General features: G+C 38.7%; 1 protein-coding gene across 18 annotated transcripts in view; it reads left to right on the top strand.

Moving 5' to 3' along the window:
• Positions 1-20,416, top strand: part of LOC109405099 (unconventional myosin-XVIIIa) — a 1,227,991-nt gene that overhangs the window by 409,619 nt on the left and 797,956 nt on the right. The gene's annotated exons all lie outside the window — the stretch shown is intronic.

The raw sequence follows: 20,416 nt of genomic DNA on the forward strand, positions 1-20,416 counted from the left end.
AGAGACCTACTCGCTCTACAGCTTTTTTGACAGGAGAAAACCATTTTTGCAGAGACCTACTCGCTCTAGCAATTCTCGACAGAAGACATTTGTAGAGACCTACTCGCTCTACACGTCTGTGAAATGGGAGACCTACTCGCTCCACATATCTGTCAAACGAGAGACCTATTCGCTCTCTATTTTTGGTTTCTCATAGAGACCTACTCGCTCTATATATCTGTCTAATGTGAGACCTACTCGCTCCACATTTTTTTATAGAGACCTACTCGCTCTACATGTGCCTGATTAAAAGGGGATCTGTTTGCTCTACAGCTCTTCTATTTTTTCCACAAGAAATCTACTTACTCTACATTAATTGCTTTCATGCATCTGTGCTGATCCACTAGTTTGATCGTTTTTTTTTTAACAAATGTATACCTATTCCATTCTATTACGTTATAAACCTTCCCTTCAAAATTCAGAACATGGTACATGAACATACTGAAATACTTGGTTGACTTAGCTCATGCCTCTAACAGTTTAATTTCTCTTCGACAAAACCCTACCTTTAGGAAGTCGCTACAAATGATTGTAAGTCGAAGACGTTCTTGCTTGATTAATTATTTTCCCTTACCACCATAATTTCCCTTTTATTCACTTTCCTATTTTTTTTTATACACTTCCTCTACATACCTACCTGTCTAATGTGAGACCTTCGATCCAGATGTTTCTATAGAGTTGAGATTTACTCGCTCTACATAAATTTGGTAAAAGATCTGTTTGCTCCACAGCTATTCTGATTTCTAATTTATTGAATCCTACTCGCTTCACATTATTGGAGTTCGTAAATCTATGCTGATTCATTTTTTTTTTCTAGATATCCATAGAGTGCTTTTGGGCCTTTGTATATAACAGCTATTCTACTTGATTCTAAAAGAAACGCATATATACAATTGCAGGCCAAAGACCTATTAAGATTGCTTTATCCTTCCATTGCTTATTTATTTTCCATATTGTCGGGCCGCCACCAACCCGGATGTCGCACAATCAAGTTGCGATGCTACCTAACTCGCGACGCGACCCAACTCGCGACGTTTTTGAAACATGCCAAATGGAGTGCGCATCCTTCCCGTTGTTGTCAGCACCACAGCGCACTAGATGCGAAACAGTTGCGATACTTGTGGACCAAGAAAATGACAGTTTTTGATTGAATGTCTGTCTTGATTCCAACCGGATACCACTATCTTCACTCTGAGATTTTAATGCTTTTTGATGCCGACCAAATCAAAGATGAATTCAATTTCAGCCCAATTTTTCTACTTTTGTTCTTCGTGGTTTAAGTATGGTTGATGTGATACGGCATTTCATACTCAGTCACTGTATCCAGAGCGACACTGTTTGAGACGCACCTCTTTTGTTAATAGTCGCTTTTCTCAAACCCCAATCGTATTCATTGACATTCCAACTGCAAAAGATTTACCTTAGGTCCCAGATTTCACATAAATTTCTGCGAAACTCGCTTCATGTACATAGTACATCTCATAAAAAAAATAACAACCAATTTCTTGATATGTACTAGAAAAAACTTCAAATGGATTTACCACAAAACTTACCAAACTGTCCAAACCACTCAGTCGAATCGCGCTTTGGGTCAAGCTCTGATATAAACCTGTCTAATTTCAGAACCAAATATAAAGCCGAAACATGACAGCAAAGCAAATCATAATAGAGACATTTTACATTGCATTATGACTCAACTCAACTCAAGTATTGGCGATTTAAAGTGAGGCTAGGTAACGAAAGTCCATTTGAATAGAAAACAAATTCTTCTGACTATGTTCTGACAATACGCTAACATAAAAAAAAAACATTCATGTAGCTTTGCGTAGACTTTTCATGTTAGTATTTAATTGAAATACAACTCAGCAGGTGAATTCAAACAGGACAGTATATCACGAATAACCAATTTCTTATTATCCAAGCTCCACTGTTCCTCCGAAATGACTAACATTCTCAATCCCATTAATACAATCCACGCAACTACAAAATGTCAAAACGCCTCAATTTATGCCAATAGCTAATAACGATGATATCTGCATCTAAAGCGAATCAAATTTCAAGTTCCACTATTTTCTGCAATCACACTACGAGCGCCAAATACACAAAATAAAATAATGGCTCAATCTCTCACTTAATAGCATTACTCTCTAATTAAACTCTTACAACCTCTGATTCGAACCATGTCTTCCTTTCAAATCAAATACAGAAAAGCAAGGTTTTACTTACCAATTCTATCCAAACATTTCCAAGCAGAGTATCTCATTGATTTTTTTTCCGATTCAATCTACGCAACTATTCAATGAACTATTTGCTCTGGTAACTCCGTTCTTCGTCACCATCAAGTACCACAACAAAAAAAATCACTTCCACTTTTTCCCCTTTTCACCTTATTGACAAGCACTCTTGGATTTTTTTTTTCTGATTGGCCATTTTCTTTTCCACAATTTCACTGGTCGATCTTATCTTTCCGAAATCTAGCTCAATCATTTTTCAAAACAAAACACCTAAAACACAGAGCCCACCGGCTGCGCCATGTCGTATTCTAACGTTCCGCGGTAAAATCCGACGAACCGCGGAACTCGTCAGGAATTTCCATTCGCGCGCTGCGCATGATACGTCCGTAAGACACAAATTTCGTTAACAAACTGAAGTGCTTTTTGTTCCGAAATCATTGATCCCGACCCGAGTCCACACACTGCCATCTATCCATCTCTCTCTCGCACACTCCTCAATCATTTCATCCCATTCACACGCGTTGGTCACATCATCAACAGCTGCCCTTTCCCCGTTCATTCGAACGCACTCGAACCGAAGACAGACACGGACAAGCTTTGGTTTCAAAAGCCCACGCCAAAAGCTTTCCATGCAAGCTGTGCGATGTTTATTTGGCACGCAGTACACTGACCGAAATAGCGCTATCAATTTATTGATGTGATGCTAATTTATAAATTTAATTTCATTATGAACATTAAACTTACTAACCATAAAATGGCACAAAATAGAATGCTAAATATGCCAACCTTGTATTCCATGTGCTTAAAAATATAAATAATTTGATATATAATCTACGCTCACTACACCAACTTCCCTCAGAATACCTCCCAATATCACCTTCTCTCTAAATGCCTCCCAATATATCCTAAAATTACCGAACATTCATTGAGAGGACCGAACTTCCCTCAGAATGCCCCATAATATCACCTTAAATTACCGAACACTTATTGGGAGGAACCGACTTCCCTCAGAATGTCCCCCAATATCACCTAAAATTACCGAACACTTATTGGAAGGACCCAACTTCCCTCAGAATGCCCCTCAATATCACCTAAAATTACCGAAGTCTTATTGGGAGGACCCAACTTCCCTAAGAATTCCCCCCAATATAGCATAGCATGAATGAATACTTGCACAAATCTTGGATGGGGTTGCAAAGTTGAAAATTTCCATTGACATTGCTGATGTCGCTACTACCTATCTACAATGTCATAGATTGACTCAGCTCCACACACCTGGCCAAGTCCTTGCAAGCATTTATAAATCCCTTCATCAACTTAGAAAGAGCCCAGAACTGAAGCATCTTCCAATAGATGAAAGGATGTTGAAAATAGCGAATTTTCAACTTATATGCAGTTATAAAGCAAATATACTGAAGTAAAATTATTTATAAATTAATAATATTGGAAATATCTCACGCTCACCAATTGTTGTGTGGTTTTTTGTGGTTCAATTCCGATCATCTAATTGTCTTGATTAATGTTTTTCTCTGTAAAGAACAACACAATACTCAGCAAAGCACAACACAACACTGAACACTAAACACCCGCGCATCTATTGTTTTGATTTTCACTGGAGACAATACCGAACGCGATCGATTATGCTACCATACTCACCCCTACAGGAGCGATGCATGCGCAGCAAAGAACAACACAATACTCTCCCTAAGAATTCCCCCCAATATCACCTAAAATTACCGAACACTTATAGGAAGGAACCAACTTCCCTCAGAATGCCTCCCACAATCACCTAAAATTACCGAACACTTATTGGGAGGAACCGACTTCCCTCAGAATGCCTCCCAATATCACCTAAAATCACCGAACATTTATTGGGAGGAACCCACTTCCCTCAGAATGCCACCCACTATCACCTAAAATTACCGAACACTTATTAGTAGGAACCGACTTCCTTCAGAATGCCTCCCACAATCACCTAAAATTACCGAACACTTATTGGGAGGAACCGACCTCTCTCAGAATGCCCCCCAATATCACCTTAAATTACCGAACACTTATTGGGAGGAACCAACTTCCCTCAGAATGCCCCACAATATCACCTAAAATTACCGAACACTTATTGGGAGGAACCATCTTCCCTCAGAATGCCCCACAATATCACCTAAAATTACCGAACACTCATTGGGAGAACCCTACTTCCCTCGGAATGCCCCCCAATATCACCTAAAGTTACCGAACACTTATTGGGAGGACCCAAATTCCCTAAGACTGTCCCCCAATATCACCTAAAATTACCAAACACTTATTGGGAGGAACCATCTTTCCTCAGAATGCCCCACAATATCACCTAAAATTACCGAACACATATTGGGAGGAACCGACTTCCCTCAGAATGCCCCACAATATCACCTAAAATTACCGAACACTTATTGGGAGTAACCGACTTCTCTCAGAATGCCCCCCAATACCACCTAAAATTACCGAAACTTATTGGGAGGAACAAACTTCCCTCAGAATGGCCTCTAATATCACCTTAAATTACCGAACACTTATTGGGAGGAACCGACTTCCCTCAGAATGCCTCCCACTATCACCTAAAATTACCGAACACTTGTTGGGAGGAACCGACTTCCCTCAGAATGCCTCCCAATATCACCTAAAATTACCGAACACTTATTGGGAGGAACCCACTTCCCTCAGAATGCCTCCCACTATCACCTAAAATTACCGAACACTTATTGGGAGGAATCGACTTCCCTCAGAACACCTCCCAATATCACCTAAAATTACCGAACACTTATTGGGAGGAACCCACTTCCCTTAGAATGCCTCCCACTATCACCTAAAATTACCGAACACTTATTGGGGTGAATCGACTTCCCTCAGAATGCCTCCCAATATCACCTAAAATTACCGAACACTTATTGGGAGGAACCAACCTCCCTCAGAATGCCCCCCAATATCACCTAAAATTACCGAACACTTATTGGGAGGAACCGACTTCCCTCAGAATGCCTCCCAATACCACCTAAAATTACCGAACACTTATTGGGAGGAACCAACTTCCCTCAGAATGGCCTCTAATATCACCTTAAATTACCGAACACTTATTGGGATGAATTGACTTCCCTCAGAATGCTCCCCAATATTATCTTAAATTACCGAACATTTATTTTAAACCCCCAACTTCCCGCAATAATCCACCTTATTATCTCCCATTCATACCTTAAATAGTACAGAACAGACTGTGTACCCGATGGTATGTAATGCCAGAAAAAAGAATAATCACAGCTTATTTAGCAAATTAGCTGTAATTATACAACACTAATAAATTAACACACATTAATTATGGAATTATTCATTAAATTACTTATTTAAAATCAATAAAATAATATCTGACTTCGTCAGCATAACCCCACCCCATCTGAATAGCACCGCAGTTCGACTGCGAGTGCAAGGAAACCCAACTCGGCAGAGGATTTTAAACACCACGCAGCTCGTCCTGCTCTCCGCGACCAACATTGATATCGCTACTAGCATAGCAATGTTTTAAAAATCTTGCGCGCGTCCTTTCGCACGCAACCTCCGCATTGCTTTCCGCCATAGCGGAAATTCGATGCGCCGCTTTGAACTGTGCGCATTCCCCACATCAACTATAACAGAGGCATGGTCATGGCTACAAACTTCTTCGGCTCTCCACCCGAACGACCAACCCGCCCAGATTGGTGCAATGTTTGTTATGCACGACCAAACATAACACCAATCAGGACCAGTTGGTTGGTTGTGTGGCAATGTTTGGCTATTCATGTGCGTTGCAATAGTTTCGCTTGCCTGCTGGTGGGAGAGTAAACAGCAAGCACACGAACGGGAAGTGCTGCCAAAGCACGGTTCAATGAAATCGGGGCGATGTTTTTCGCAATTCGATGAGTTTTTTACCTAACTTTGAATTAATTATTGTGGCCAAACTACAAAAAAAATCAATGTTGGTCCCAAAGAGAGTTTGGTAGAAAACCACATAAACAATCTTTTGTAGAATATCACTTTTCTACTTTACTACGTGTTTTTATGAAAAAACAACAAAAATACCTAAAAAAAGAGCATTTTTTTCTGCTTTTGCCGCAAACTTTCCAAAATTTAAGCATGCTAATCATTTTAGATCGGGTTTTTGTCCAAGAAGCATATCAGCACAATGGTTCACGCTTTCAATTCATGCAAAAAGATTGAGATTTTGATCAAAGATAGCTGAGATACAATTTTTTGAAGTTTTGCATGTTAAAAATCATAGAATTTTGAATAACTCACTTAGCAGTGATTTGCGACCCCATGTTCCTTGGGCACTTTTTCATGTCTCATTAAGACCTATCTGCCCTCAAATTATTTAAAGTCCGGAAACAAACACCCTGTATACAATCTTTACTTACTACAAAATCGTGCTTTGCCTCTCTTATATGGTAAGTACGATGAGTCTGATGACCTCACTTGCAGTTAGGGTACCCAATAGTTAGCTTAGCTGAACAATAAAAGTTTGATAAACTTATTGACAAAGTAATGAAAAAATCATAATATTCGACAACAGTTGAAATTAACAAAACAATGTTGCGTTGGATCTTCCTCGCGAGCATTCCTTTTTGCATCTTTGCGATCCATTATTCGCAAGCATTCAATTTTACCCTTCTTACACCGAAAAGAAGATTATAAATATCGCTCGAAAACTGACTTTCGATCCGAGGCCCAGAGGGCCGAATCTCATATACCAATTAACTCAGCTCGACGAACTGAGCAAATGTCTCTTAGGCGAACGGGGTATAGAAAACACTGTGCGTTGTTCGAGTCAGATAAAAACTATATTTCAAAAGAGCTACCTAGTGTTTATATACGCATCGATAATGTTACATCTGTGTGTGTTGTACACGTTCTACCGCCATTCAGCGATACATAGGTACAACATACACACAATTTGTTATTCTACGCAAGGCATTCGGATCCTACTAACTTGCTCCGAACGGTATCCTCCCCGTGCCGCCGTTGTGCAATTTAGCACTCCAGCTTTTCGAGCACGACTCGTGTAGTCCTCGACGGTGGATCTACCCTACGCCGACAAAGAGTTCCCCGGTAGTGGAACATCTTCCGAAACCGTTTCTTCCCAGACAGGTGTCGAGGTCTCTCCTGCGATTCGGGTTGGAAACTGGCTTCCGGTTCACAGGCGCCCCGACGACCACATTCCGGTGCTTCTTCGCGATAAACTCGGTCTAGTCCCCGGCGGTGGACCTAGCCTACTCCGACGAAGAAAACCCCCGGCGGTGGAAGTTCTCCCGATACCGATGCACAGTGGCCGGAAGCCGGACAAAACCTCAAAAATCGACTTCAATATTTTATTTTTTCTGATATTTTTCTTCCATTATAGATACTTCAACTAAGAAAATCCCAAATTTTCAACAGATTTGAGCGAAAATTGAGTCTTGTGAATTTTATCAAAGTTGAAGTTTTATGTGCTACAATATTGGGTTTCTCATTAATGATTAGACTACTGTGATAATTTGAGAATCTACCGAATCATCATTTCCCAGCGAAATTTCACACAAATCAAAATTATTTTGTTTACCTGTTGTGCATCTGACGCCCCTGTCATGAACTCAACCGAACTTGTGTATGCCAGCCGCTGCGAAGTCGTGTGCGAAATTCGACTGTGATGATAATGAATTTCGGCCGAGTCTAAATGGGTGCAAATGTCGCAATATTAGTATTTATTGCCTTTATTTTATGAGCTTCCTTCATGAGTTCGTTGTAAAAGTTAGGAAGACATGAATAATGTGACAATATTTTTTGTGTTTTTGGGTATGAAAAACCATTACATTTCAGGCATTGTTTGGAATTCAATCACAAAATTATAATGTTTTTACAATATGCAAACATATTGACTTTTATGAAATTTTGAAGAAAAACTTCGTATTAAAGAGATCCAGTACTTGTTTAGGAAACATCAGAAAACGACGCCGTATCCCGGATCTGACGTTCAATTTTGTCTAGTTTTTGGCTGAATAGGTCACTGTTTGCGCATTTTTGCGCTAAGCGCGAAAAAAAAATTTTTTTAATATCAGGTCACAATGGAGCCGCATGGTTGTAGAGGAAGTGATTTTGTTTGAAGTTTAAATTTTATCTTAACATAGTTCAAATTGACTTCAGAATACTAACAATTTAGTGTAATTTTCATTCTAGTAAGAGACTTTCACCAAGTCAGTTGGTCAGAAGGGGGGGGGGGGGGGGGGTGGCTTGTCTGATAACAAGGTTGCAACCATTCATTTGCAAAAATTTACATTCATTTGCTATTATCTCAGTTCAGAAGCATGCTATCGAAAAACAATGTATGGATGAATTGAACCTTGTAGTTTTATCTGAAAGTTCGCCGAATAGCATTAGGGTCGCACACGCATTCCAAAGTCGTGAGTGAGCTGTGAAGGCAACTCTCCACGCGGTGAATATAAATTTCATTCACCGCGTGGAAAGTTGCCTTCACAGCTCACTAGAGGTTCCATTTCCCGACCAATTTGCTTGTCCCGGGATTCGGGATAAAATTTGTTGCTTGTCCCGGGAAATCCCGGGATCCCGGGAAATTTTTCAATGTGCTTAAAAATGCTATTTTGTGGTTAGGAATATGTTTTATTCATAAATAAAAAAGCTATGGTTAAAATCAAGTAACTGGTCTAATCAATTTGAATTCGTTCTCTGAAAATACGACTTCAAGAAGCAAATGTTATTAATGTTTTCATCGGACAGAGAGACTCGCTTTTTAGAACAGATATTTCCGGAGTACAAAAAGAAGTTTTATTGTCGGTTTAACTTTCCATTTAGCTCAAAAAGTTACAGCTCTTTCGTAATTGTTTTTAAAAAATCAATCATTGTCGAATCAATCTGGGACGGGTTGGCTTTATAGTCGATTCCAGTTCTTCACGCATGCTCGATGGTGTCATGCATACAGGACAATACAGCATTTAACTCGGCAGCATCATTATCGGTCTGTCTTTGGCAGTCTTGCAACAATCGAACTCTTAGTTCCTTAATGAACTTAACCCTTATGTGGCCGGCAGGGTACACGGGTACCCAGCACCCATTTAAAATACACGGTGTAGAAAAAAGCAAAAAGTTTGCCGGCCGCATAACGGTTAATCAATTGCGTTTTCGATAATCTTTCCAATTCTGCTGGCACTTGCGTTGACAACGAAAGACCTTGAAGGAACTAGAACTTCAGCACTGTTAATTTTTTTGGGCGCCTTTCGTTGATTATTTTCATGATTGCATCAAAGGGGTCGTTTCCAACTTTGGAGTTACATTTCTTAAGCTTCGAATACAAGAAACTTAAGCTGCCTTCCGCAGACAGTAATGGAGCATTTTGTCTTCCCAATGTTTCCGATGCGAGTCTGATTAGCTGAAGAGCTTTCTGAAGGTTTATTACAACCTCCAAATCACTGCCCAACATAAAACCTGAAAGGCCTATTTCGGACAGTATCTCATTGATGCAATCAAAACAGCGAAGGAAGTGCTCCAGCATCGTTTCAGTCGAGTTCCAACGAGTTTTGAAGTCAACACACAGTTGAAGTGGTTTCGTGAATTTTTCTAGGTGTTTTAAAAAAAAACACAACTCTTCGAATACGTTTCAGTGACTCTCCAAATCCAAATCAAAGCGAAAAATATATGTAAGAAATGTGTGTCCCGGGAATCCCGGGATTTTCGGGACGGTGAAAAATTTCATCCCGGGATTCGGGAAATCCCGAGTTCTTCAAGATCCCGGGATTTTTTGTCCCGGGATATCCCGGGTTGGAACCTCTACAGCTCACTCACGACTTTGGAATGCGTGTGCGACCTCAATGTTATTCGGCAAACTTTCAGATAAAACTACAAGGTTCAATTCATCCATACATTGTTTTACGATAGCATGCTTCTGAACTGAGATAATAGCAAATGAATGTAAATTTTTGCAAATGAATGGTTGCAACCTTGTCTGATAATGTAATAATGTAATGGCCACAGCTTCAACATTTTTTTATTATTTTTTTTAAATATTACTTTATTATTTGACAGAAAAACAAAAGAAGGTGGGTGCTCCAGTTTTAAACAGTAACCTGGAGAGGATGACTAAGTGTGAATAAGCCTTTATTTTCATAGACACTACCCACATGTTGCTTCACCAGATACAACTAACTCTTTTAACCTTCAAAATAAAAGAAAGACAAAAACAACCGTGAAAACATGTAAAAATAACTACAAATCATTGCTCATTGATTTTCTTACACTGGTTGTTTCTCCGATTTATCTTAATCGTTAGAATTGCTCAACAACCTTGGAAGCAATCTCTTCACGAACTTCTATCGAAGTTTCAATATATAGTGACACAAATTCGTCGACATCTACGTGTTTTTTTTTCTACACGCACATCGCTATAGTTCAAAGCAACAATCATCTAAAAAAATATATAAGCAATTCACTAAACAGCGCTAAACGCTACGTTAAATATTTGTCTGCGTAAGCGTCGCAATCACCAAGGCAATCTTTGAAAATTTTAATCGCAATTTTTTGAAACGAACATTTTACGCTCTTTAGTGAAACCCCTTTTATTGTTTTTTTTTTGTAAACTTGAAGTTTTATTGTATGTTATTCATGCAGTTTCGTTAAACACATTTCTACTGAACGACACACAGAGTGATAAAGATTTTGAAAACAGTTGCTGGAACTCTACTGTTCATAAATATGATAACCGATCTCTGATGATCGTTTATCAAAAACTCCCTTCAATATTGCGAATATGAGCGATTCCAAGCAACAGCATCAAAATAAAGGAAATTTTTTAATTCATGATTTTCTATTGAACTGAAACTTTGCACAGTTTTTCAGTTCCATCTAAATCGCCATTTTTCGATATCAAATTTTTATTTTGAATCACGACTAACTTTTCGAAAGGGTGTATGTGAAAATGGTTCAATAATATTCAAAAATCTGTACAGCCAAAATGGTTCGTTCGATTGCTATGAATTTTTCAGCAAAGTTAGATAACTAAATGGTGATTCCTATGAAAATATACACTGTGAAAAAAACATCTTTTTTAACATTAAAAATATCATTTTTGTCACAAAAACTCAAATATCTCAAAACCCTATCTTTTTACCAACGCAATTTTTTTAGGGAAGACGGTCCATTGTATTAGCAATCTACCATAAACATTTGGTGATGGTAAACTAATAAACAAAAAAGTTATAACATTTCAAACATTTCACAATTTTCACATTTGGTAAATATTTTTTTCTGTGTAAATTATTTCGGTCAGAAATCGCAGTTTGATGCTGATTTTATTGTTCAGCAAAGTTAGATAACTAAATGGTGATTCCTAAGAAAATATACACTGTGAAAAAAAATCTTTTTTAACATTAAAAAATATCATTTTTGTCACAAAAACTCAAATATTTCAAAACCCTATCTTTTTACCAACGCAATTTTTTTAGGGAAAACGGTCCATTGTATTAGCAATCTACCATAAAAATTTGGTGATGATAAACTAATAAACAAAAAAGTTATGACAATTCAAACATTTCACAATTTTCACATTTAGTAATAATTTTTTTTTATTCGGCCGGAAATCGCAGCTTGATGCTGATTTTATTGTTAATGGCCTTGCGTGAGTAAAACAAGCTGTTTTTATTATGTATTATGTATATTATATGTACAGTAATGTTCCGATTTTATCACGCCCTCCGCGCATTAGTCGTTTATTCATTATTTGCTGTTACATTTGAGGACAAGTGTTTTCCCTCTTCTTCAAAATGAATGTTGAAAGCGTGTTTTGCAACGTTAAAAATATTGAAATGGGTATAGATGTTGAAGTATATATCAAAGCATTTTTGAAAAGGGGCGTGATTAATTGTTTAAACTGATGTCGCTGATGGTACGGTGACATGACTCTCTGCACTTAGCACTTCTGGCAATTTCTCAGTTGTTGTCGTTTTCGAACTTCCTACGCCCTGCTTTACCGATGATATACAGATGGCTCGTTTGTCAAAGTCTAGACGGCAGGACGTGCAAATGCGTAAACTTGGATTCAATTTGGGCATAACCAGTCTCTTTCAGATTATCTATGGTGCTTTCGGTGAGATTTCGTATTGCGACATTTGCACCCATTTAGACTCGGCCGAAATTCATTATCATCACAGTCGAATTTCGCACACGACTTCGCAGCGGCTGGCATACACAAGTTCGGTTGAGTTCATGACAGGGGCGTCAGATGCACAACAGGTAAACAAAATAATTTTGATTTGTGTGAAATTTCGCTGGGAAATGATGATTCGGTAGATTCTCAAATTATCACAGTAGTCTAATCATTAATGAGAAACCCAATAACTCCTTTGATCATTTTTTTTTTCATCAAACGGTCTACAAGAGAGAGTTGAGTTGAAGACCTTTGAGAAAGCGACTGTTCATGTTGTTCGTTAGATTATAATAAACAAAATCACTTATTAGTTTTAACTGACTAGTTTGGTGTTGTTTGCTTGGCTGAAGAAAAAATTTACTATTTAATATCCATAGCGGTAGTATTTTTTTTTTTTGCTTTTTCGTGAGCATTGTCATGGTATGTATACAGACAAACAAACGTAACACTGACGAAATTTTCATTGACCACGCCTTTAACGATCATTTTGAATCTTGGTTGTGGCTTTCATAACCAGAAGAGTGCCCATCATTTTTCTTTGCGTTTGACGTTTCACACTAGCGCCTTCTGATGACGATATTGCACATCGCAGTATTTCGTGAAACATTTCCACCAGGTGGGGGTAGTGTGAACTGGGCGATGGATTTTCACGTGGTAGGTAACTCTCATGCATTTGTTGTTGTTGAAGTTACTCGCATTCTTCCGATCATAAAGTCTGTTCTCTAAGAGGTATTTTTTTGAAGATAAACTAGACGTATACGCGTATATAAAACTTTTATTATACAGCTTTTGTCTTAAAAATAAGTTTAATTCCATTTTTCTTATAATCAACAGCTTTTCAACACTATCAAGGGATTTTTTCACCAGTCACGTACAATAAAAAGTATGACACTCTCAATATTTTTGATCAAAACACTGGATCGCGTCTCAGTTTCAAATAGGTATTGTCTATCCGGTTGGAATCAAGACCGACATTCAATCAAAAATTGCCATTTTCTTGGTCCACAAGTGTCGCAACTGTTTCGCATCTAGTGCGCTGTGTTGCTGACAACAACGGGAAGGATGCGCACTACTTTTGACATGATTTAAAAACGTCGCGAGTTGGGTCGCGTCGCGACTTGATTGTGCGAAGTCCGGTTTGGTGGCGGCCCGACAATACTATAGAAATTATGAATAATCAAACAAAAGTATCATGAAAACAACTTGTTTAATTCAGGCGGTAGCCTTTACAATAAAATCAGCATCAAAAAATAATTCTCAAAATAATATACACAGAAAAAAAAATTTTTTTGTTACTAAATGTAAAAATTGTGAAATGTTTGAAATGTCATAACTTTTTTGTTTATCAGTTTACCATCACCAAAATTTTATGGTAGATAGCTGATATAAAGGGCCATTTCCCCTAAAAAATTAACGTTGGTAAAAAGATAGGGTTTTGAGATATTTGAGTTTTTGTGACAAAAATCATATTTTTTTAAGTAAAAAAATAAATTTTTTACAGTGTATATTTTCTAAGGAATCATCATTTAGTTATCTAACTTTGCTGAAAAATTCATAACAATCGAAAAATCCGTTTTTGCTGTACAGCTTTTAGAATATTTTTGAGCTGTTTTAGCATACACCCTTCTGAAAAGTTAGTCGTGAATGAATATGAAGGTTTGATATCGAAAAATGACGATTTAGATGAAATTGAAAAACTGTGCAAAGTTTCAGATATTTTTGAAATGGTCGCTCAGGATCGACTGACATGACTCCGTGGAATTCCTCATATGAATTGCCAATTCTTTATAGATAGGGTTGTTTCGGTTGCTTCGACAAATGATAGCAGGGATCGATGTACCTTAAAACCCAAACTCGGAAGAGCATATATGAAGTTGTTGAAACGAGATTGATAAAAAGCAGTTCAAATTTTACGCAGTTCACTATATTAGACTATCTGACCCCATAACGATTGAATTAACACACGTCCGTGCACCCACCGTAAAATGGCACGTGGTCTATGGGCAGTCCCTGAGAACACGTCTTGTCAGCCAACATTAGTGTGTATCTGAATTGATCCATTGAAAGAAAACGTAGGTGAACGATTTTTTCTAATGATTTATGTAGTTTTGAAGATTTTGGACCACTCTAACAGCAACAAATACACAATTATAGTTTATTTCAATACCATTACATGATTTAAGAACCCCCAAATTAAAAGCTTAATCAAAACCTACGTTCAGAAAGCACATCGTGATAGCTTATTATCGATTATTTTTACATGCTTTTCATAATCAGCAGATTTCAAAATGTTGAACCACCCTAATATAGTAAAATCAAAATATATGATAAGTTCCATATCAGAAATAGATTTAGGGAACTAAAATCATCATAACCTGTGAATTTTAGCAATTTCGGTTAACATTTGAGGTTTTATCCGACTTTTGTATGGAGGCCCGCCACTGTGCGATGTTTCTATCCCGACCAGTGAGGTGCCGAAGTCGGTCCGGCGATTCAGGTTGGTGGTGGACTTCCGGGAATTTGAGATGATTACCGGGAAAACTGTTGTTAAAAGTAACTTAATGAGCCTATTCGAATGTCTACACCTCATCTGGAAAATCAAAGCCAAACCCAAATACTCCTGGGATAATTCTACGAAATCCCGAGGAATTCGCCTGTGCAATCACTGGAATTTCCTTAAAACAGAACTTGGGAATCTCCAAAAAGTTTCTTCTAGAATTCCTCTAGCCTCTAGGTTTTTGTACCGCTAGATTACCTCTTGGAAATCGATGATTTTTTTTTTCGAGGAAAGAGTTTCTTACATCTGAGATTTTTTCAAAAGTTTCTTTTTGGATTCTTTCCGAAATACCATCAGGAATCTTAATAGATTAGAAAATCATAACCAAGATTCATCAAAATTTTCCTGCCACAATTATAATAGAAGTAGGGAGCTCCAATCTTAAAAATTTCCTATGGGAATTCTTCTCAGATTATTTTTTTTAAATCCCTCCCAAAAATCTTTCCTTTTCTTTCTGGAGCTCCCTCTGGGGTTTCCCTAGAATTTTTCTCTGGAATTCCTCCTAAAGCTTTTTTGTAATCAATCAGGAGTTATTTCTGGTTTTTTTACAGAGTTTTTTTTCTGGTATTTTTTCAGGGAATCATTCTGTGACTCATCCATCTCCACGAGTTCTTTGCAGGATTCCTGCAGGAGATCTTTTTTAAAACTTGTGTGCAGCAGGAGTTCCTTCTGAAACTTTGATTTTGAAAACTTCCAAGAGATTTTGCTGAATTTTATCTTTATTTTATACTAGCTGTCCCGGCAAACTTTGTCTTGCCGTCCGTCTTGTGGTGGTTTGACAACTGTTGTGCTTAAAATAACACCGCACTCTAGATTGGTTTCATTCCGATCGTGTTGATCTCCTTCCCAGCTCATGAAAAATCAGTAGTTTATAAATTTTCTTGCTTTTCTAGTTCATTTTCGTAACTTTTTGTACATATAAACACAGCCACCATGAATACGAACCGAACCGTGCAAGGGTCATCCCGATCGGTTCAGCCGTTCGTGAGTTTTGTTGCCTCAAAGGGACTTCAAACTCATTTATATATATATAGATTTGCTTTTGGGAATTCTCCAGTGATTCTCATTGCGTTTCCTTCAAGAGTTTTTCTTGGGTACCCTCCAGAAGTTTGTTCTAGGAAATCTCCAGGATTTGCGTATGAAAATGCTCCAGGAGTTGCCTTTGGGCATCCTCCAGAAGTTCCTCCTGCAAATCATCCAGGAGTTCCGTCTGGGAGCCCTCCTGGGATTTCTTGCAAAAACTTTACGGTAGCTATTTCTGGAAATACTCCAGAATCCTGAGCATCAAACTACTGCAGGAGTTTTTTTTTTCGAGGAATCTTCCATTGATCCAATGGGAAAGCTTCTAGACATATTGGAGCTTCTTTTGGGAATCCTTCAGGAGTTCTAGATCGAATTAATGATCCCAGACCAAAATTCAATTCCCTAATTGCCAATAGACTAAAATCCTAAATTTCCTAAAGTAACCACTTCCAGAATAAATCCATTAACCCTCGAGCGGTTGCGCTGTTGTTTTTTGTACAACACGTTGAAAAAATCTCGCTTTTTGTGTTCAGTGTTAGCGTGGTGCTGTAACGTGAGCAGGGCACCAAGTCGGCCATTGTGGCAGCCATATTTGTATTCTCTGATGTTTCTCCTTAAGGAATCTGGAGAAATCCACTAATGATATACAAGGTGGAATCCCTAACAGGAGTTACTGAAGAAATCCAAGATAATATTTTTAGTAATCTAAAGATAAAATCTCGGACAAAACTCTGTAAGAATCTCCAGATGAAAGTTCTTGGGGGAATACTCTGTTGGACATCCAGAAGGAATCCCCGGAAACAACACCAATGAAGGTGTGTTAGGGCACCTACGCTAATGAATTAAAAAAAAGGTTCGGTTATCCTCCGTGTCCTGGATAATCGAGTCCGACCTTTGCTGATTTTATATGCATACCTTACCTATTATAGATTTATCATAGTAAGCTACCTCTTTTACACTTGTTTATTTTTTTTAAAGTACAAGAAAAGAAGTAAAATGATGAGTGAGAGAAAGCCTGAATTATGCACTATGTGGAGCTGAACGAAAATATTTAAGTAATTGTGTAGCATACGTCTTTTATGTCATCATTGGTGGTTACTTCTATTTTTTTCCATAGATGCATTGCGTCAAGAATAATGTTTAACTTTAGATATCTAGTACATATAGTATTCATAGGATTGCAAGTGCATTTTTACATGTTACTTATTATCCATATGAAACGAAAATTGGGCGTTACTTACTAAAAAAATGTGCACTTTAAAAACCGGGAAAAGTTTAGTAATGGTACCGGGAAAACCGGGAAAAAGACGGGAATTTCAAAACAGAAATTTAGTGGCCACCCTGTCCACGTGTTTTCATCGCGACACATCTCTTCGACAATGTTGTCGACTGTCATTCCGCGCAGCAAGACGCGGATTTCTTCGAACCTGGGGCATTCGAAAACGACATGCTCCGGTGTCTCCTCCACGTTAACACACTCCGGGCAAAAGGGCGAAATAGCGTTCCCAAACCGGTGCAGGTACTTTCTGAAGCAGCCATGGCCGGACAGAAACTGCGTCAGATGGAAGTTCACCTCTTCATGCTTCCGGTGAGTCCACCTGCCATTCGCCGAATTGTCCCACTCTTGCTGCCACTTAGCCAACGAGTTCGCTCTGACGATATCTCTTACGCTCCTGGTACTTCTGCGTCTGTAGCATTCCACGTCTTCGGCGATGGTGATGCAAATGGGCATCATGCCCGCGATAACACATACTGCCTCCGTCGAAATGGTTCTGTACGCGCTCGCGACCCGAGTGGCCATGAGTCGAAATGCGCTGTCTAGCGCTCTTCGATTCCGCTTCGTACTCAGTGCTTCAGACCATGCTGGGGTATCATACCTGAGTATTGAGCCTGCTACGCTCGCCAGAAGACGCCTCTTACTACTTCGTGGTCCCCCGACGTTCGGCATGATCGTCACTATAGCATTGACAGCCTTCGCCGCCTTTCCGCAGGCGTAGTTGACGTGCTCCTTGAAGTTGAGTCGATCATCGAATATCACTCCTAGATGTTTCAAAGCTCGTTTCGATGTGATTACGTGCTCTCCGACTACGATCTCCATCGTTTGGGCTGCTTTACAGTTGCTGACCAGAAGCACCTCCGTTTTGTGATGGGCAATCTGTAGCTTGACCCCAGTCATCCATCTTTCAACAGTGGACATTGATTCCGTCGCCAGCATTTCTACTTCTTCAAGCGTCTCTCCCATTACCGTCAACACGACGTCGTCTGCGAAGCCAACAATGACGACTCCTTTCGGAAGTTAAAACGACAGTAAGCCGTTATACATGGCATTCCAGAGCGTTGGGCCGAGTATGGACCCTTGTGGAACACCTGCCGTTACTTCTATAGACCTCTGCCCTTCGTTGGTCTCATACACCTGTACCCTGTTCTGGAAGTAGCTCCGTAAAATCTGGCACAGATAATCGGGAACCCACATACTGGGTAGCGCTACGGCGATAGCCTCCCAGCTTGCACTGTTAAACGCATTTTTGACGTCTATCGTTACCACAGCGCAGAATCGATCACCTCTCCGTTTTTTCTTGGACGCCTTCTGGGCATTCTCGATGACTACCCGAATCACATCCACCGTTGATTTTCCCTTACGAAATCCGAATTGTATCGTTGATAGTCCCTTCTCACTTTCGGTGTATCCTGTCAACCTGTTAAGGATGACCTTCTCTAACAGTTTTCTTAGGGTATCCAGCAGGCAGATCGGTCTATACGATCCTGGGTCCCCCGGCGGCTTTCCTGGTTTCGGTAGCGGCACCAACTTTTGATCCTTCCAACCGTCTGGGAAGTAGCCTTCATCCAGGCATTTTTGGAGCACCATCCTGATCATGTCCGGAAACGCCAATACAGTGACGATTCGTGGATTATTTTTGGAATTATCAGCAGTTTTCCCTCACAGTAGTAGGAAATTAACAGTCATAAGGCTAACTCCTCATAATAAGCCTAAAATAAGATAGTTTTCATGGATAAAACACTGAAAACCATATAGATTATGGAACTATAGATGTGATTCTATGATCACAAATAAAAAACTTCTGAGTAGATTCAGTTTTATCAAAAAAAATCGTTGGATATTTCACGCCATCAAAACACATCCAATGAATTTCGTCAGCAATAGTCCATACAGCTTTCGAGCCACGATTAATTATATTGTTCTGCATCAAATCATTGATTTCTTGTATACCAATACTAATCGTATAGTATCCTTCCCGTATGCGTATTTGCCGAACTAAAGCTTATGCGAAAACAACTTTTTTGACCTTAAATATCTATGCAAGTCTTTGATTTTCCATAAATCCTGCAAAGGCTTACCATAGCTATATTGGAAATTTTAAAACACTCATGGAATATTTTACCGCCCTTAATCAACAATCATAATACCAAGAACTATTATATACTGCGTAATTGGTGGGTTTGATAATTATATATTCCTACACAAATCTTGAATCTTACAATGGTTGGTTTTTGCTCAATGTGTGCAGAAAAAACTGGCACTATTTACGAATTCAGATCAATAGTTCATCTATAAATATAAAAACAGCAAATTTTATACTTTTCCTACAATCTACAATAGATAAGCTTCAATTGCTTCTAACAACACTTTTTCCAAGTGACTCCGTTTTTGAGCGGCAGCCGGTTGAAAGTGTACCGATTCTAAAGTGCGCAGGCTTTATTATGCTTTTTGTTGAAATCCGAAGTGACCAGCGGTGCGAAAATCGATTTTTAATCTAGAAATGTCGCTACTCAATTTGGATTAGTGCATATTTTAGCTTTAAATTAGTTTAATAATGCGCAACAGAAAAAAATAGATTCAAATTTACTTCCCAGCTGCTACTTACTACGTGTTTCAAGCGTCGACTTCGATTTGGTGGTGCGACGATAATATTAAACCCCCAACCAGCGAGTCACGACTTTTAGCATTGATTGCACTTTTAGCATTTCCAATTTTTTGCAAAAATAAGAACGGCCTACTGGTCGGATTTTTTCTTCTGAAGTTCGATTTTTCTTCTGAATAGCACTAAATAATATATGATTATTAGGGTGGCCCACACTTATATGAAAACCAAAAAATTCAAAAACTGCCAAGTCTGACTTTCTGAATTAAATGTTTTGGACACCCAGAAGCTACGTTCAAAATTTGAGCAAAATCGATTAAGCCTAAGAGGGCGCTCAATAAGCTTGAAGCTTGTTTGAGAAAACTCGGCCAAATGTTTGCAGAAATCTCAAGTTTTCGAATTTTACCGCTAGGTGGCGCTGTAAACGTTAAATATCGAACCCCTTGGTATTATTGTAGGTGACTATATGCCAAACAAAATTGTCGAAGAC

Source organism: Aedes albopictus, chromosome 3 (assembly GCF_035046485.1).
Source record: "Aedes albopictus strain Foshan chromosome 3, AalbF5, whole genome shotgun sequence".
Taxonomy (NCBI): Eukaryota; Metazoa; Arthropoda; class Insecta; order Diptera; family Culicidae; genus Aedes; species Aedes albopictus.